The sequence below is a fragment of the Loxodonta africana genome, chromosome 22 (assembly GCF_030014295.1).
Source record: "Loxodonta africana isolate mLoxAfr1 chromosome 22, mLoxAfr1.hap2, whole genome shotgun sequence".
Taxonomy (NCBI): Eukaryota; Metazoa; Chordata; class Mammalia; order Proboscidea; family Elephantidae; genus Loxodonta; species Loxodonta africana.
The window spans coordinates 2400297-2416003 of record NC_087363.1 but is presented as its reverse complement, the minus strand read 5'-3'; the positions used below and the strand labels follow the sequence as shown (position 1 = coordinate 2416003).

General features: G+C 39.0%; 1 pseudogene; it reads left to right on the top strand.

The window, feature by feature from the left end:
* Positions 1 to 14142: 14142 nt before the first annotated feature.
* Positions 14143 to 15055, top strand: LOC135228524 (olfactory receptor 4A15-like; annotated as a pseudogene).
* Positions 15056 to 15707: the final 652 nt, after the last annotated feature.

The following is a 15707-nucleotide window of genomic DNA, read 5'->3' as shown; positions in this document are numbered from 1 at the left end:
ATTCATAAGGTTGTCACTGGTTAATTCTTTTCAGAAGTAGAGCACCAGGCCCCTCTTCCTAGTCTGTCTTAGTCTGGAAGCTGGGCTGAAACCTGTTCTCCAAGGGTGACCCTGCTGATATCTGAATACCAGTGGCATAGCTTCCAGAATCACAGCAATACGCAAGCCGCCATAGTAGGACAAACTGACAGACGCGTGAGGGAAGAAAGAGAAGAAGAATTGATACCTTTGAATTTTGGTGTTGGCAAAGAATATTGAATATACCATGGACTGCCAGAAGAACGAACGAATCTATCTTAGAAAAAGTACAACCAGAATGCTCCTTAGAAGCAAAGATGGCGAGACTACATCTTACATACTTTGGACATGTTTTCAGGAGGGATCAGCCCCTGGAGAAGGACATCATGCTTGATAAAGCACAGGGCCAGAGGAAAAGCGGAGACCCTCAAAGAGGTGGATTGACACAGTGGTTGAAACAATGGCTCAAGCATAACAACTATTGTAAGGATGGTGCAGGGCTGGGCTGCGTTTTGTTCTGCTGTGCATAGGGCTGCTAAGAGTTAGAACCTACTCGATGGCATCTAACAACAACAACAACAATGTTAAGAGATGATTATATACATATTTTATTGCAGTATAAGGTGCAGTGAATATATTTCTTATTAATTTCTTAAAATGGATTCCAAAATGAAATTTATGTCTATAATTATACTCCAGTCTAAAAATATTTAGTTCTATTATGTTCATCAAAAAGAAATATAGGACATTGTCAATTTAATCACACTTTTATGAACATTGGCTAATAAAATTGCATGAAATGCTTAAAAAAATTAGGCTAGGTGTTTTGGGTGGTAAATAGACACACTCATGTAATGTTTGACCATTGGAATTTATTAGACAGGGAAACATGCAGGAATTGTTGCAATGTATGTAACAAATTCCACTAATGTAAAGACTGAGGGTCCTTAAGGAGAACTGGAATATGCCATAGAATCCTTCAGGATACATTCTGAAACTGTAATTAAGATGGTTTTGAACTGCAGGTAATAAAGATTAAAAACACTGTGGCATTAACAAAGTAGAGTTTTGATTTACTTTCTTGTGAAAGAAATACAGGATAGGTTGACTGAAGTTGATCCCAAATGCTTATGGACACTGATTTCTTCTGCTTAGTAATTATTAAGCTCTTGTTATTCAATTATTATTTTGGTGAAATTATACAGAGGCAAGATACGCTATTTCAACAATTTCTCCACTTACATGCCAATGAAATTTGTTACATTTTTAAAATTGTGCTATCATTTTCCATAATTATCCTTTTCCAATTATTCTATGACAATTAAACTACTGCAGCTTAAGTTTCCCATCCAATGTTTTGAGTTGCTGGTTGTGAATTGCATATCACATAAATAATTCTTTAAAAGAATACTCAAAGCAGAGGTAACTTACTGATTAATATAACCTCTTTTTTGGTTCAAAGAAGAGTTCAGGGAATATTTTTGGTTTAAGATTTAAAGATTATCTCAGGGCAAAATTTCTTGTGCTCACAAAAATAAGTTGAGTGTTTTTATATCAGCAATGAAAAATGATATCAAGAAAAATAAATCCCCTTTACAGTAGCATCTGTTATGAATTGAACTGTGTCCCCCAAAAATACCTGTCAAATTAGCTGGGCCATGACTCACAGTATTGTGTGATTGTCCACCATTTTATGTGATTTCCCTATATGTTTTAAATCCTATCCTTATAATGTAATAAGGTGGATTAACGGCAGTTATATTGATGAGATCTATAAGATTACATAGTGTCTTAAGCCAATCACTTTTGAGATATAAAAGAGAGAAGCAAGTAGAGACAAGTGGACATCATACCATAAAGAAAGCAGTGCCAGGAGCAAAGTGCATCCTTTGGACCCAGGGTTCCTGCACTGAGATGCTCCCAGACCAAGGGAAGACTGATGCATCACAAGGACCTTCCTCCAGAGCTGACAAACAGAAAACCTTTCCCTGGACCTGGTGCCCCGAATATGGACTTCTAGCCTATTGGACTGTGAAATAATAAACTTTTTTTGTTAAAGCCATCCACTTGTGGTATTTCTGTTATAGCAGCACTAGATGAGCAAGACAGCATCTAAAGGAATAAAATTCCTGGGAATGATTTTAGCCAAGGAAGTGAAAGACTTGTACCCAGAAAGCTTTTAAATAGTACTAAAAGAAATTAACCAAAAAACCAAACCAAACCCATTGCAGTTGAGTCAGTTCTGACTTATAGCGACTCTAGATGACCTAAATAAATGGAAGAACATCTAATGTTCATGGATTGGAAGACTCAGTATTTTCAAGATATCAATACTACCTAAAGAAATTTTTAAACTCAAGGAAATCTCCCTCATAATTCCAACAACCTTCTTTACAGAAATGGAAAAGTCAATCTTCAAAAAATATGAAACTGCCAAGGGCCCCAAATAGCCTAAGCAATCTTGAAAAAAAGACCAGAGTAGAAAAACTCACACCTCTGATCTCTTGACTCCCATTCTTATGGTATGATCATGGTCACAGGGCAGCTTCTGAAGCTCTGGACAATTTATCTGAGATCTAGAAAAGCACCAGAGACGAAAGGCGAAAGGCAAAAGGGAGTTTGGCTTTCAGTTAAATCATTTCATTTCCTGCATGTCTCAATTAATTACATAACTAGTATCCTTATAGGCCACCCACCTTAATTTTCAAAGGACGCTAAGAAACGTAATTTTTTAAATCTAGAACTATTGATTTCCCTGTAAATATAAGGTCTAATACTTAGGTGAAAGGCAGAGAAAATACAATGAAGGCAACTGGAAGTCTACAATTTCAATTATACTTCCTTCTCTTTAAGCATATTTCCAAGTGATGGAATTTCCTCCTCCCACAAGAACACAGCTCCTTGAAACTTTGTGTAGAAAGAAACAGTTGGTAATATTTCCTCAGAAAGGCCATATGTTAATGGCTTAGAGTTCATAGATTTTCAAGCCATTCCTTCAAATTTTTATACTTTTTTTTTTTTCTTCATGTTCATCATTGATTTTACCAATTTGCCTGTCTGAAATTCTTCCTGGGACAAACTCAAGAGTGTTACTGCTAGGGTGATTTTACAAACAAGATTTTATAAATTGGGTTGTTTCAATAAACAAAAATTCATTGTCTCATAGTTTCTGGAGTCTGGGGTCTGACATCAGGCTTTGACAGAGATCTTTTCTCATATCTCCTGACCTCTAGTAGCTCCAGAAATTCATGGGTTGCTACTGGAGCATCGCATGTAATCCTTCATCTCTCTCTCTGTCTCTGGGAATCTTCTCTTTTATAAGAACACCAGTGGAACCCACCCTAATCGGGTATACCCTCATGTTAACCTTACTGATAACATCTTCATAGACCATATTTATAGAGTCACGTTAACAAGCATAGCATTCAGGCTCCAACATTTCTTTGTGGGCAACACAATTCAATCCATAGTAGGGGAGAACCCTGCTTTATATGCATTTGAATCAAGTTTTAAATGACTTGTTCTGAAATCAATTTCCTAGTGTTCTTGGAGTGAATTCAGATGTCATCTGCAAAGGTATAACTTAAACTTATCCCCCAACAGTGTTGCCTATTTTGAAGGTCATGATTTAAACAAGAGAGTTTTTACATATTCAAATTATTTCCAACCTGGACTCTTCCCTTTTGGTGATTTGACTCTGGATTACACATTTGTGATTTTTCTCCCCCAAGGAATTGGTCCTATAAATCCTGTTCTATGTGGGTGAAATTCTTGTAGCATCTCTGGAGATGAAGGATCTACTCTCAGAATTGTGACTAAGGTCCCAATGAGTTTAATTACAGAAGAGTCGCAATATGAGATGCATCAGTTAAATGACTCAATAGTATTTGTTGTAGTTCAAATGCAAATAAAGTGTCCAAGGCTGTTACCCTTACCACAAAGAGTACTTATTTATATGAGTAGTTACAGGACTAGGTTTTACAGGAATTGAAATGATGGACTCAAAGCATAGCAAAATATGAACATGAAATTATTTTTCATCCTTCAGGGAAACTGTAGTTCAACTATGCTGTATGAAGTCCGGCCAGCATAAATGACTGAGAATCAAAATCAGGTAACAAGCTATTTCACTTCTAAACCACAAACTGCAAAATATTTCTCTAAACAATTCACAGCTCTCTTTCCCACAAAATTTACTTTTTATTTTTAACCTCATACTGCTTATTTAACATTTGTTTGTTTTAGGACAAGTTATGCCAGCGATGGAGTTTTTGGCTCTCTTTTATTATAATCATGACTCAGACTTCTTTTTGTTCATAACATTTTTGATATTTGTGTTAAAAAATCTCAGCTATTTAAAAGGTAACAATTTTCTGAAAGACTGAGATGAGATAGGCTTCCTAAAGCATGTAAAGAACTGGCGACAGAGATACATTTCTAGGTCCAGAGAAGGCACCACAATCCAGAACTTGGACTGAATGTTTCATTATGCAGGTAACCCAGAAAGTGCTTTTATACATGAATCTTCAGAATGGTTTATGTTATGCAAGAGTTCTTTGGTAGTGTGAATTGGAAAGTCATAGTCTTTTCAAAGTCCTCCTGATTCTGATAATCACCCATTAACAGATCCTTTGTGATTAATAAAATATGTGGAGATTGACTTAATTCTATGAAACTCTTCAGAGTATTTTCATGGTGTAAAGATCTAGAGTACATTCACCTTCTCTAACATCAGTATTGTTAGAAACGAATTTCAAGAGTAAACATTTGCAGAATATTTTAACGGACAGAGACTTCTAAGTCTCTTATAGGATCAGTGGAAGTGCTCTGTAAGCACTGTTTGTTAATCTGTTAATAATTAGAGAATGATGTAAATCTGTAACCTTGAATGAGTTATTATCAAGGACCTAAGATAATGCTTTTTTTTAAGATAATGCTTATGAAAGCAAGTAATTACTTCAATTCATATGAGTGATAGGTTGGGTAAGAAAGGACTGAAATTGATCATTGGATTTAGCAAAGGGAAGGTGTTTTCATAAAGAACAGAGAATTGGATTGCTTGCTTGAAAAGATGAGGAGTGGAAGGATAAATTATTTAAACAGTGATAATACTGTACTGTATAAATATGAGAGGAAAATTATTAATGTAGGAATTGGAGGAGACAACTACAAGAGGAAGAGTGACAAAGAGGATGGGATCTAGTGCACACACAGAGGGTTTGGCCATAGAAACGGAAAAAGCACGCATTGTGAAGGGGAGGTCCAGGAGAATTTTGACGTCAGATATTGAAGTAAATGTCAATAGAGATATCAAGAGTAACTGGATATAATTACTAGGATCGTTTTAAGAGATAGGATTGGTTAATATTGATGATATTTATGGTAGTTTTTTTTTTTTTTTTTTGCGTGTGTGTGTGTGTGTGCGTGTGTGTACACACAGTCTTTTTCTTTTTCTTTGGAATCTCTCCTCTCATCTTTTTCATTCCTGAGCATTCATCACCAGCAAAAAAGCAACCCATTTATAAGAAAAAATGTATCTTTCCATGTTTTCCTCATGCTCATATGTTTTTATCTTGTATAATAGTATTGTACAGTCTTATTTTTTATGCCTATTTCTATATTGCTCAACTGTACCGTATCAGTACCAATTTCTAAAATTATGAAATATGTCCTTTGCAGATTTAAGTTATTAGTTAAAAAGATTCTGAGGAGAGGGGGCCAAGATGGCGGACTAGGTGGACGCTCCCGCGGATCCCTCTTGCAACAAAGACTCGGAAAAACAAGGGAATCGATCACATACATAACAATCTATGAACTCTGAACAACAAGCACAGACTTAGAGACGGAGGACGAACAAATACGGGCAGACAGCGACTGTTTTCAGAACTAGGAGCCAGCGCACCAGGCAGGTGACCTTCGGAGCTCGATCTGGGGCAGAGCCCAGGGGGGCAGACGGCACAGAAAGGGGGCCCACCCCTTCCCCCCCGAACCCATCCCGGGAGGAAGCCTAGCAGGTTGGCGCGGGCGGCGTAGGGGCGCAGCCGGAGGGAGAAACACCCGGGAGGCAGTGACTGATCTGAGAGGGGGGAGAACAGCGTCCCAGCTGGGGTGCCCTGCTGTCCGCCGGGAGTTAGGCGAGAAGCCGACGGGGCGCGCGCGGGGGGGGTCAGCTGTGTTTCCCTGGAGTGACCCCAGGGCGGGGCCCACGCGTTCGTGCGGGAGGACGCGCACCCAGTCCGCGCGTGTGGCACGGCACACCAGAGGGAGAAATCCCCGGAGGTGTCTGGTCTCAAAACAGGGAAAGCAGCATCCCAGACGGGGAGCCATTCCGCTGCGATCTGGGCACGCGCGCGCGCGCGCGGGCGGGGCATGAGCGCGGGGTCCATTTTTATTACCCTGAATTGACCCAGAGGGCGGGAACACCTGGTCGTGCGAGTGACGCCCTCCCAGTTTGCGCGAGAGGTGCGGCACACTGGAAGGAGAAGTCCCCAGGAGGAACTGATTGGTCCCAAAGCGCAGAAAGTAGCATCCCAGACAAAGTGCCGCCCTGCTGGGGCTTGGGCGCGCGCACGAGCGGGCCGTGAGCGCGGAGTCCATTTTTATTGCCCTGAATTGACCCAGGGGGCGGGCCCACCTGGCCGTGCGGAGGAACTGATTGGTCCCGAAGCGCAGAAACTAGCGTCCCAGACGGGGTTCCGTCCTGCTGGGGCTTGGGCGCGCGCACGAGCGGGGCGTGAGCACGGAGTCCATTTTTATTGCCCTGAATTGACCCAGGGGGCGGGCCCACCTGGCCGTGCAGGTGACGCAACCCAGTTCGCGCGAGAGGTGTGGCGCTCCGGAAGGAGAAGTCCCGGGGAGGAAGTGACTGGTTCCCGAACAGGGAAAGCAGCGTCTCAACCCGGAAGTCATCCCGCTGGGATTTGGGCGCGCGCACAGGCGGGGCGTGACCGCGGGATCTAATTATAATCGCCTGAATAGACCCTGGGGGCGGGCCCACCCGTTCGTGCGGGAAACGCCCACCCAGTGCCCACGAGCGGTGCCGCGCACCGGAGGAAGTCCCCAGGAGGAAGGGACTGGTTTTCGATCAAGGAAAGCAGTGTCCTAGCCAGGGACCCGTCCAGCCCGGATTTTGGCAAACAGGGGCAGAGCGTGAACGTGGTGTTCAGCTCTATATTCTGTGGTGCTACACTCCTAGCTCTCAGATCCCTCCCCCACCCTCCCCAGGCGACCCCATTAACATCCGAATACCCGGAGCCAGAGAGAGAATTCAGATAGGGATCTGACTGCATTTTTTTTTAGCTGACTACTGGGAAAATCTAGTTTCCCAGTGATGGCTCGGAGACAGCAGTCCATATCAAACCACATAAAGAAACAGACCATGACAGCTTCTCCAACCCCCCAAACAAAAGAATCAAAATCTTTCCCAAATGAAGATACAATCCTGGAATTATCAGATACAGAATATAAAAAACTAATTTACAAAATGCTTAAAGATATCACGAATGAAATTAGGATAACTGCAGAAAAAGCCAAGGAACACACTGATAAAACTGTTGAAGAACTCAAAAAGATTATTCAAGAACATAGTGGAAAAATTAACAAGTTGCAAGAATCCATAGAGAGACAGCATGTAGAAATCCAAAAGATTAACAATAAAATTACAGAATTTGACAACGCAATAGAAAGTCAGAGGAGCAGACTCGAGCAATTAGAATGTAGACTGGGACTTCTGGAGGACCAGGGAAACAACACCAACATAGCTGGAAAAAAATCAGATAAAAGAATTAAAAAAAATGAAGAAACCCTAAGAATCATGTGGGACTCTATCAAGAAGGATAACTTGCGAGTGATTGGAGTCCCAGAACAGGGAGGGGGGACAGAAAACACAGAGAAAATAGTTGAAGAACTCCTGACACAAAACTTCCCTGACATCATGAAAGAAGAAAGGATATCTATCCAAGATGCTCATCGAACCCCATTTAAGATTGATCCAAAAAGAAAAACACCAAGACATATCATCATCAAACTTGCCAAAACCAAAGACAAACAGAAAATTTTAAAAGCAGCCAGGGAGAAAAGAAAGGTTTCCTTCAAGGGAGAATCAATAAGAATAAGTTCAGACTACTCAGCAGAAACCATGCAGGCAAGAAGGGAATGGGACGACATATACAGAGCACTAAACGAGAAAAACTGCCAACCAAGGATCATATATCCAGCAAAACTCTCTCTGAAATATGAAGGAGAAATTAAGATATTTACAGATAAACACAAGTTTAGAGAATTTGCAAAAACTAAACCAAGACTGCAAGAAATGCTAAAGGAGATTGTTTGGCCTGATGACCAATAATATCAGGTACCAGCACAATACAAGGACACAAAACAGAACGTCCTGATATCAACGCAACTCAAACAGGGAAAGCACAAAAACAAACAAATTAAGACTAATTCTAAAAAATAAATAAATAAACAAAATAATACATACAACAGGAAATCATGGAAATCAATAGCTAAACGATCAAAATAATCAAAAAGAGGGACTAAATATAGGAGGCATTGAACTGCCAGATGGAGAGTGATACAAGGCGAAATAGAAGGATACAAGTTAGGGTTTTACTTAGAAAAATAGGGGTAAATAAAAAGGTAACCACAAAAAGGAATATCAATTCCATAACTCAAGAAAAAAGCCAAGAAAAACGTAACGACTCAATAAACACAAAGTTAAACATTATGAAAATGAGGATCTCACAAGCTACTAAGAAAAACGTCTCAGCACAAAAAAGCATGTGGAAAAATGAAATGGCCAACAACACACATAAAAAGGCATCAAAATGACAGCACTAAAAACTTACTTATCTATAATTACGCTGAATGTAAATGGACTAAATGCACCAATAAAGAGACAGAGAGTCACGGACTGGATAAAAAAACACGATCCATCTATATGCTGCCTACAAGAGACATACCTTAGACTTAGAGACACAAACAAACTAAAACTCAAAGGATGGAAAAAAGTATATCAAGCAAACAATAAGCAAAAAAGAAGAGGAGTAGCAATATTAATTTCTGACAAAATAGACTTTAGACTTAAATCCGCCACAAAGGATAAAGAAGGACACTATATAATGATAAAAGGGACAATTGATCAGGAAGACATAACCATACTAAATATTTACGCACCTAATGACAGGGCTGCAAGATACATAAATCAAATTTTAACAGAATTGAAAAGTGAGATAGACACCTCCACATATATAGTAGGAGACTTCAACACACCACTTTCGGAGAAGGACAGGACATCCAGTAAGAAGCTCAATAGAGACACGGAAGACCTACTTACAACAATCAACCAACTTGACCTCATTGACTTATACAGAACTCTCCACCCAACTGCTGCAAAATATACTTTTTTTTCTAGCGCACATGGAACATTCTCTAGAATAGACCACATATTAGGGCATAAAACAAATCTTTGCAGAATCCAAAACATCGAAATATTACAAAGCATCTTCTCAGACCACAAGGCAATGAAGCTAGAAATCAATAACAGAAAAACTAGGGAAAAGAAATCAAATACTTGGAAAATGAACAATACCCTCCTGAAAAAAGACTGGGTTATAGAAGACATCAAGGAGGGAATAAGGAAATTCTTAGAAAGCAACGAGAATGAAAATACTTCCTATCAAAACCTCTGGGACACAGCAAAAGCAGTGCTCAGAGGCCAATTTATATCGATAAATGCACACATACAAAAAGAAGAAAGAGCCAAAATCAGAGAACTGTCCCGACAACTTGAGCAAATAGAAAGTGAGCAACAAAAGAATCCATCAGGCACCCGAAGAAAACAAATAATAAAAATTAGAGCTGAACTAAATGAATTAGAGAACAGAAAAACAATTGAAAGAATTAACAAAGCCAAAAGCTGGTTCTTTGAAAAAATTAACAAAATTGATAAACCATTGGCTAGACTGACTAAAGAAAAACAGGAAAGGAAACAAATAACCCGAATAAGAAACGAGAAGGACCACATCACAACAGAACCAAATGAAATCAAAAGAATCATATCAGATTACTACATAAAATTGTACTCTAACAAATTTGAAAACCTAGAAGAAATGGATAAATTCTTGGAACAACACTACTTACCTAAACTAACACATACAGAAGTAGAACAACTAAATAGACCCATTACAAAAAAAGAGATTGAAATGGTAATCAAAAAACTCCCAACAAAAAAAAGTCCTGGCCCAGATGGCTTCACTGCAGAGTTCTACCAAACCTTCAGAGAAGACTTAACACCATTACTATTGAAGGTATTTCAAAGTATAGAAAAAGACGGAATACTACCCAACTCATTCTATGAAGCCACCATCTCCCTGATACCAAAACCAGGTAAAGACATTACAAAAAAAGAAAATTTTAGACCTATATCCCTCATGAACATAGATGCAAAAATCCTTAATAAAATTCTAGCCAATAGAATCCAACAACACATGAAAAAAATAATTCACCCTGATCAAGTGGGATTTATACCAGGTATGCAAGGCTGGTTTAATATCAGAAAAACCATTAATGTAATCCATCACATAAATAAAACAAAAGACAAAAACCACATGATCTTATCAATTGATGCAGAAAAGGCATTTGACAAAGTCCAACACCCATTTATGATAAAAACTCTCACCAAAATAGGAATTGAAGGAAAATTCCTCAACATAATAAAGGGCATATATGCAAAGCCAACGGCCAATATCACTCTAAATGGAGAGAACCTGAAAGCATTTCCCTTGAGAACGGGAACCAGACAAGGATGCCCTTTATCACCGCTCTTATTCAACATCGTACTTGAAGTCCTAGCCAGGGCAATTAGGCTAGACAAAGAAATAAAGGGTATTCAGATTGGTAAGGAGGAAGTAAAGCTATCACTATTTGCAGATGACATGATCGTATACATGGAAAACCCTAAGAAATCCTCCAGAAAACTACTGAAACTAATAGAAGAGTTTGGAAGAGTCTCAGGATATAAAATAAACATACAAAAATCACTTGGATTCCTCTACATCAACAAAAAGAACACCGAAGAGGAAATAACCAAATCAATACCATTCACAGTAGCCCCCAAGAAGATAAAATACTTAGGAATAAATCTTACCAAGGAAGTAAAAGACCTATACAAAGAAAACTATAAAACTCTGCTACAAGAAATTCAAAAGGACACGCTTAAATGGAAAAACATACCCTGCTCATGGATAGGAAGACTCAACATAGTAAAAATGTCTGTTCTACCAAAAGCCATTTATACATACAACGCACTTCCAATCCAAATACCAATGTCATACTTTAAGGGAATAGAGAAACAAATCACTAATTTCATATGGAAAGGAAAGAATCCCCGGATAAGCAAAACATTACTGAAAAAGAAGAAGAAAGTGGGAGGCCTCACCCTACCTGATTTCAGAACCTATTATATAGCTACAGTAGTCAAAACAGCCTGGTACTGGTACAACAACAGGCACATAGACCAATGGAACAGAATTGAGAATCCAGATATAAATCCATCCACGTATGAGCAGCTGATATTTGACAAAGGACCAGTGTCAGTCAATTGGGGAAATAATAGTCTTTTTAACAAATGGTGCTGGCATACCTGGATATCCATTTGCAAAAGAATGAAACAGGACCCATACCTCACACCATGCACAAAAACTAACTCCAAGTGGATCAAAGACCTAAACATAAAGACTAAAACGATAAAAATCTTGGAAGAAAAAATAGGATCTACCCTAGGAGCCCTAATACAGGGCATAAACAGAATACAAAACATTACCAAAAATGATGAAGAGAAACCCGATAACTGGGAGCTCCTAAAAATCAAACACCTATGCTCATCTAAAGACTTCACCAAAAGAGTAAAAAGACCACCTACAGACTGGGAAAGAATATTCAGCTATGACATCTCAGACCAGCGCCTGATCTCTAAAATCTACATGATTCTGTCAAAACTCAACCACAAAAAGACAAACAACCCAATCAAGAAGTGGGCAAAGGATATGAACACACATTTCACTAAAGAAGATATTCAGGCAGCCAACAGATACATGAGAAAATGCTCTCGATCATTAGTCATTAGAGAAATGCAAATTAAAACTACGATGAGATTCCATCTGACACCAACTAGACTGGCATTAATTCAAAAATCACAAAATAATAAATGTTGGAGAGGCTGCGGAGAGACTGGAACTCTCATACACTGCTGGTGGGATTGTAAAATGGTACAACCACTGTGGAAATCCATCTGGCGTTATCTTAAACAGTTAGAAATAGAACTACCATACAAACCAGAAATCCCACTCCTCGGAATATACCCTAAAAATACAAGACCCTTCACACAAACAGATATATGCACACCCATGTTTATTGCAGCTCTGTTTACAATAGCAAAAAGCTGGAAGCAACCAAGATGTCCATCAACGGACGAATGGGTAAATAAATTGTGGTATATTCACACAATGGAATACTACGCATCGATAAAGAACAGTGACGAATCTCTGAAACATTTCATAACATGGAGGAATCTGGAAGGCATTATGCTGAGCGAAATGAGTCAGTTGCAAAAGGACAAATATTGTATAAGACCACTATTATAAGATCTTGAGGAATAGAAAAAATGGAAAAGAACACATACTTTTGTGGTTACAAAGGGGGGAGGGAGGGAGGGAGGGAGGGAGAGGGCTTTTTATTGATCAATCTGTAGATGGGAACTGCTTTGGGTGAAGGGAAAGACAACACTCAAAACAAGGAAGGTCAGCCTAATTGGACAGGATTAAAAGTAAAGAGGTTTCCGAGATAAAATGAAAGCTTCAAAGGATAGCGAAGCAGGGGCTGGGGTCTGGGGAACTTGGTTTGAGAGGACTTCTAAATCAATGGGCAAAATAATTCTATTATGAAAACACTCTGCATCCCACTTTGAATTGTGGCACCTGGGGTCCTAAATGCCAACAAGCAGCCATCTAAAATACATTAATTGGTCTCAACCCACCGGGAGCAAAGGCAAAGGAAGAACACCAAGGTCACACGACAACTAAGAACCCAAGAGACAGAAAGGGCCACTTGAACCAGAGACCTACAATATCCTGAGACCAGAAGAACAAGTTGGTGCCCGGCCACAATCGATGTCTGCCCTGTCAGGGAGCACAAGAGACAACTCCTGAGGGAGCAGGAGACCAATGGGATACAGACCCCAAATTCTCATTAAAAGACCACACCTAATGGTATGATTGCGACTAGAGGAATCCCAGAGACAATGCTCCCCAGAACTTCTGATGGCACAGGACAGGAACCAACCCCGAAGACAAATCATCAGGCATGAAAAGGACTGGTCAGTGGGGGGGAGAGAGATACTGATGAAGAGCGAGCTAATTAAATCAGGTGGACACGGGAGAGTGTGTTGGCAACTCTTGACTGGAGGGGGGATGGGAAGATAGAGAGAGATGGAAGAAGGTAAAATTGGCACGAAACGAGAGACTGTAAGGGCTGACTCAATAGGGGGAGAGCAAGTGGGAGAAGGGAGTAAGATGTATGTAAACCTACATGTGACAGACTGATTGGAATGGTAAATGTTCACTTGAAGCTTAATAAAAATTTAAAAAAAAAAAAAAAAAAAAAAAAAAAAGATTCTGCCATTCTTAGAATGTAGAAAATAATCTCATTTATTAATGTGAAAGTGGATATTTAATAAATCTTCCTTTATTTTTACATTAAAGTTTTCATGTATTTATAATTTATGTTTATGTACAATATTAACTATATATATATACAATTTTATTTTCTCCCAGATGGCAAGCTAATGTGGTAACTCCGTTTATTTCATGATCTGCTTTTTTCCCATATGTTTCTAGTTATTTGTTTGTCTCTCATTATTCGATAAGATCACTGAGGTTATTGACCATGTTTTAATCAGCTTTATATTCTTAAAATATTGGACAGTGCTGAAACATAATAAATCATATTGCCTATTTGTTGAATGAACAAACAAATTATCTGGAGGTTTCAAAAAGTCACTAGTCATTGTTATATTTACAGGTAAGTTTATCTCGAACTCTAAAATAAGGACACACAGAAGAACATATGGAACAAAGGAACAATGTGACTGAGTTTGTCCTCTTGGGGCTCACTCAGAATCCCCAGGGTCAGAAAATATTATTTCTTGTGTTTTTGCTGATCTACATTATGACAGTTGTGGGCAACCTCCTCATTGTCGTGACTGTGGTGGTCAGTCCAACACTGGATGCTCCTATACACTTCTTTCTTGGCTATTTATCATTTATGGATGCTGTTTATTCTACTATGGTCACCCCAAATATGATCATAGACTTACTCTATGAGAAGAAAACCATTACTTTCCAAGCTTGCCTGATCCAGCTTTTTGTAGAACACTTATTTGGTGGTACTGAGATTTTACTTCTGGTGGTCATGGCCTACGACCGCTACGTGGCTATCTGCAAACCACTACATTATATGATGACCATCAACCAACGGGTGTGTGTTCTGCTGCTGATGGTGACCTGGGTTGGAGGTTTTGTGCATGCAGTACTTCACCTTCTCTTTGTTTACAATCTTCCCTTCTGTGCATTTGACCACTTCTGCTGTGACATGTACCCCTTATTAAAACTTGCCTGCACTGACACCTACCTATGTCATTGGTCTCACTGTGATTGCCAATGATGGGGCAATATGTGTAGTCATTTTTATGCTGTTATTCATCTCCTACGGAGTCATTCTGCAGTCTCTGAGGAACCTTAGTTAGGAAGGGAGGCACAAAGCCTTATCCACCTGTGGCTCCCACATCGCTGTGGTAGTCCTCTTCTTTGTCCCTTTTTTTTTAATGTATGTCAGACCTCCTTCCACTTTACCCATTGATAAATTCTTGACTGTGTTTTACACTGTTTTCACTCCTTTGTTGAACCCCTTAATCTATACTCTGAGGAATGCAGAGATGAAAAATGCCATGAAGAAGCTTTGGACCAGAAAAAGAAAATGAGGTCATAGGCACACAGATCACCTACTTTCAATAAAGAATAGTCCATTCCAGGAAAACAAAACATTGAAATCCATTGCTTTAGAGTCAGTTCCAGGAAAGCTGTGTGTAATTATTTAATTGTGGTAAATATTTCCTCATGTTACATGACTTGTGATGATGAAAAACATTTATTAGGATACTTCCAATGATTAATTTTTTTCAAGATTTATTTTTCAGATTTTCATTTCCTGGGAAAAGAATTCTTTTTTTGGTGTCGAATTGTTCTGTTGAGTGTATAGATTTATATACAGACTCTTGAAATAAATCTAATCCTTTTTTACAATTAATAGTGCCCATTGCTGATTTCAGAAAAATGCATTTTGAAATATGACATAAACGTATGTTTCACTCCATCCCATGCAGAGGTAGTCCATATTACATTAGAAGTTTATTTTTTTTTTTTGTATCTGCAAGATCTCTTACATATGTAGTTTTGTTTGTATTGCTTAGCATGTTAAGGTTTATGAGAAAGAATGCTTCAGAATTCTAAATTAATCATAAGGAGGCTAAACATACAAAAAGAATGTGAATGATCAAGGCGGATATGCAGAAAAATGACTCAGTCTTACTTATTTTCCCAGTTGGGAAACCATCTTATCTCCTCAAGTGAAGC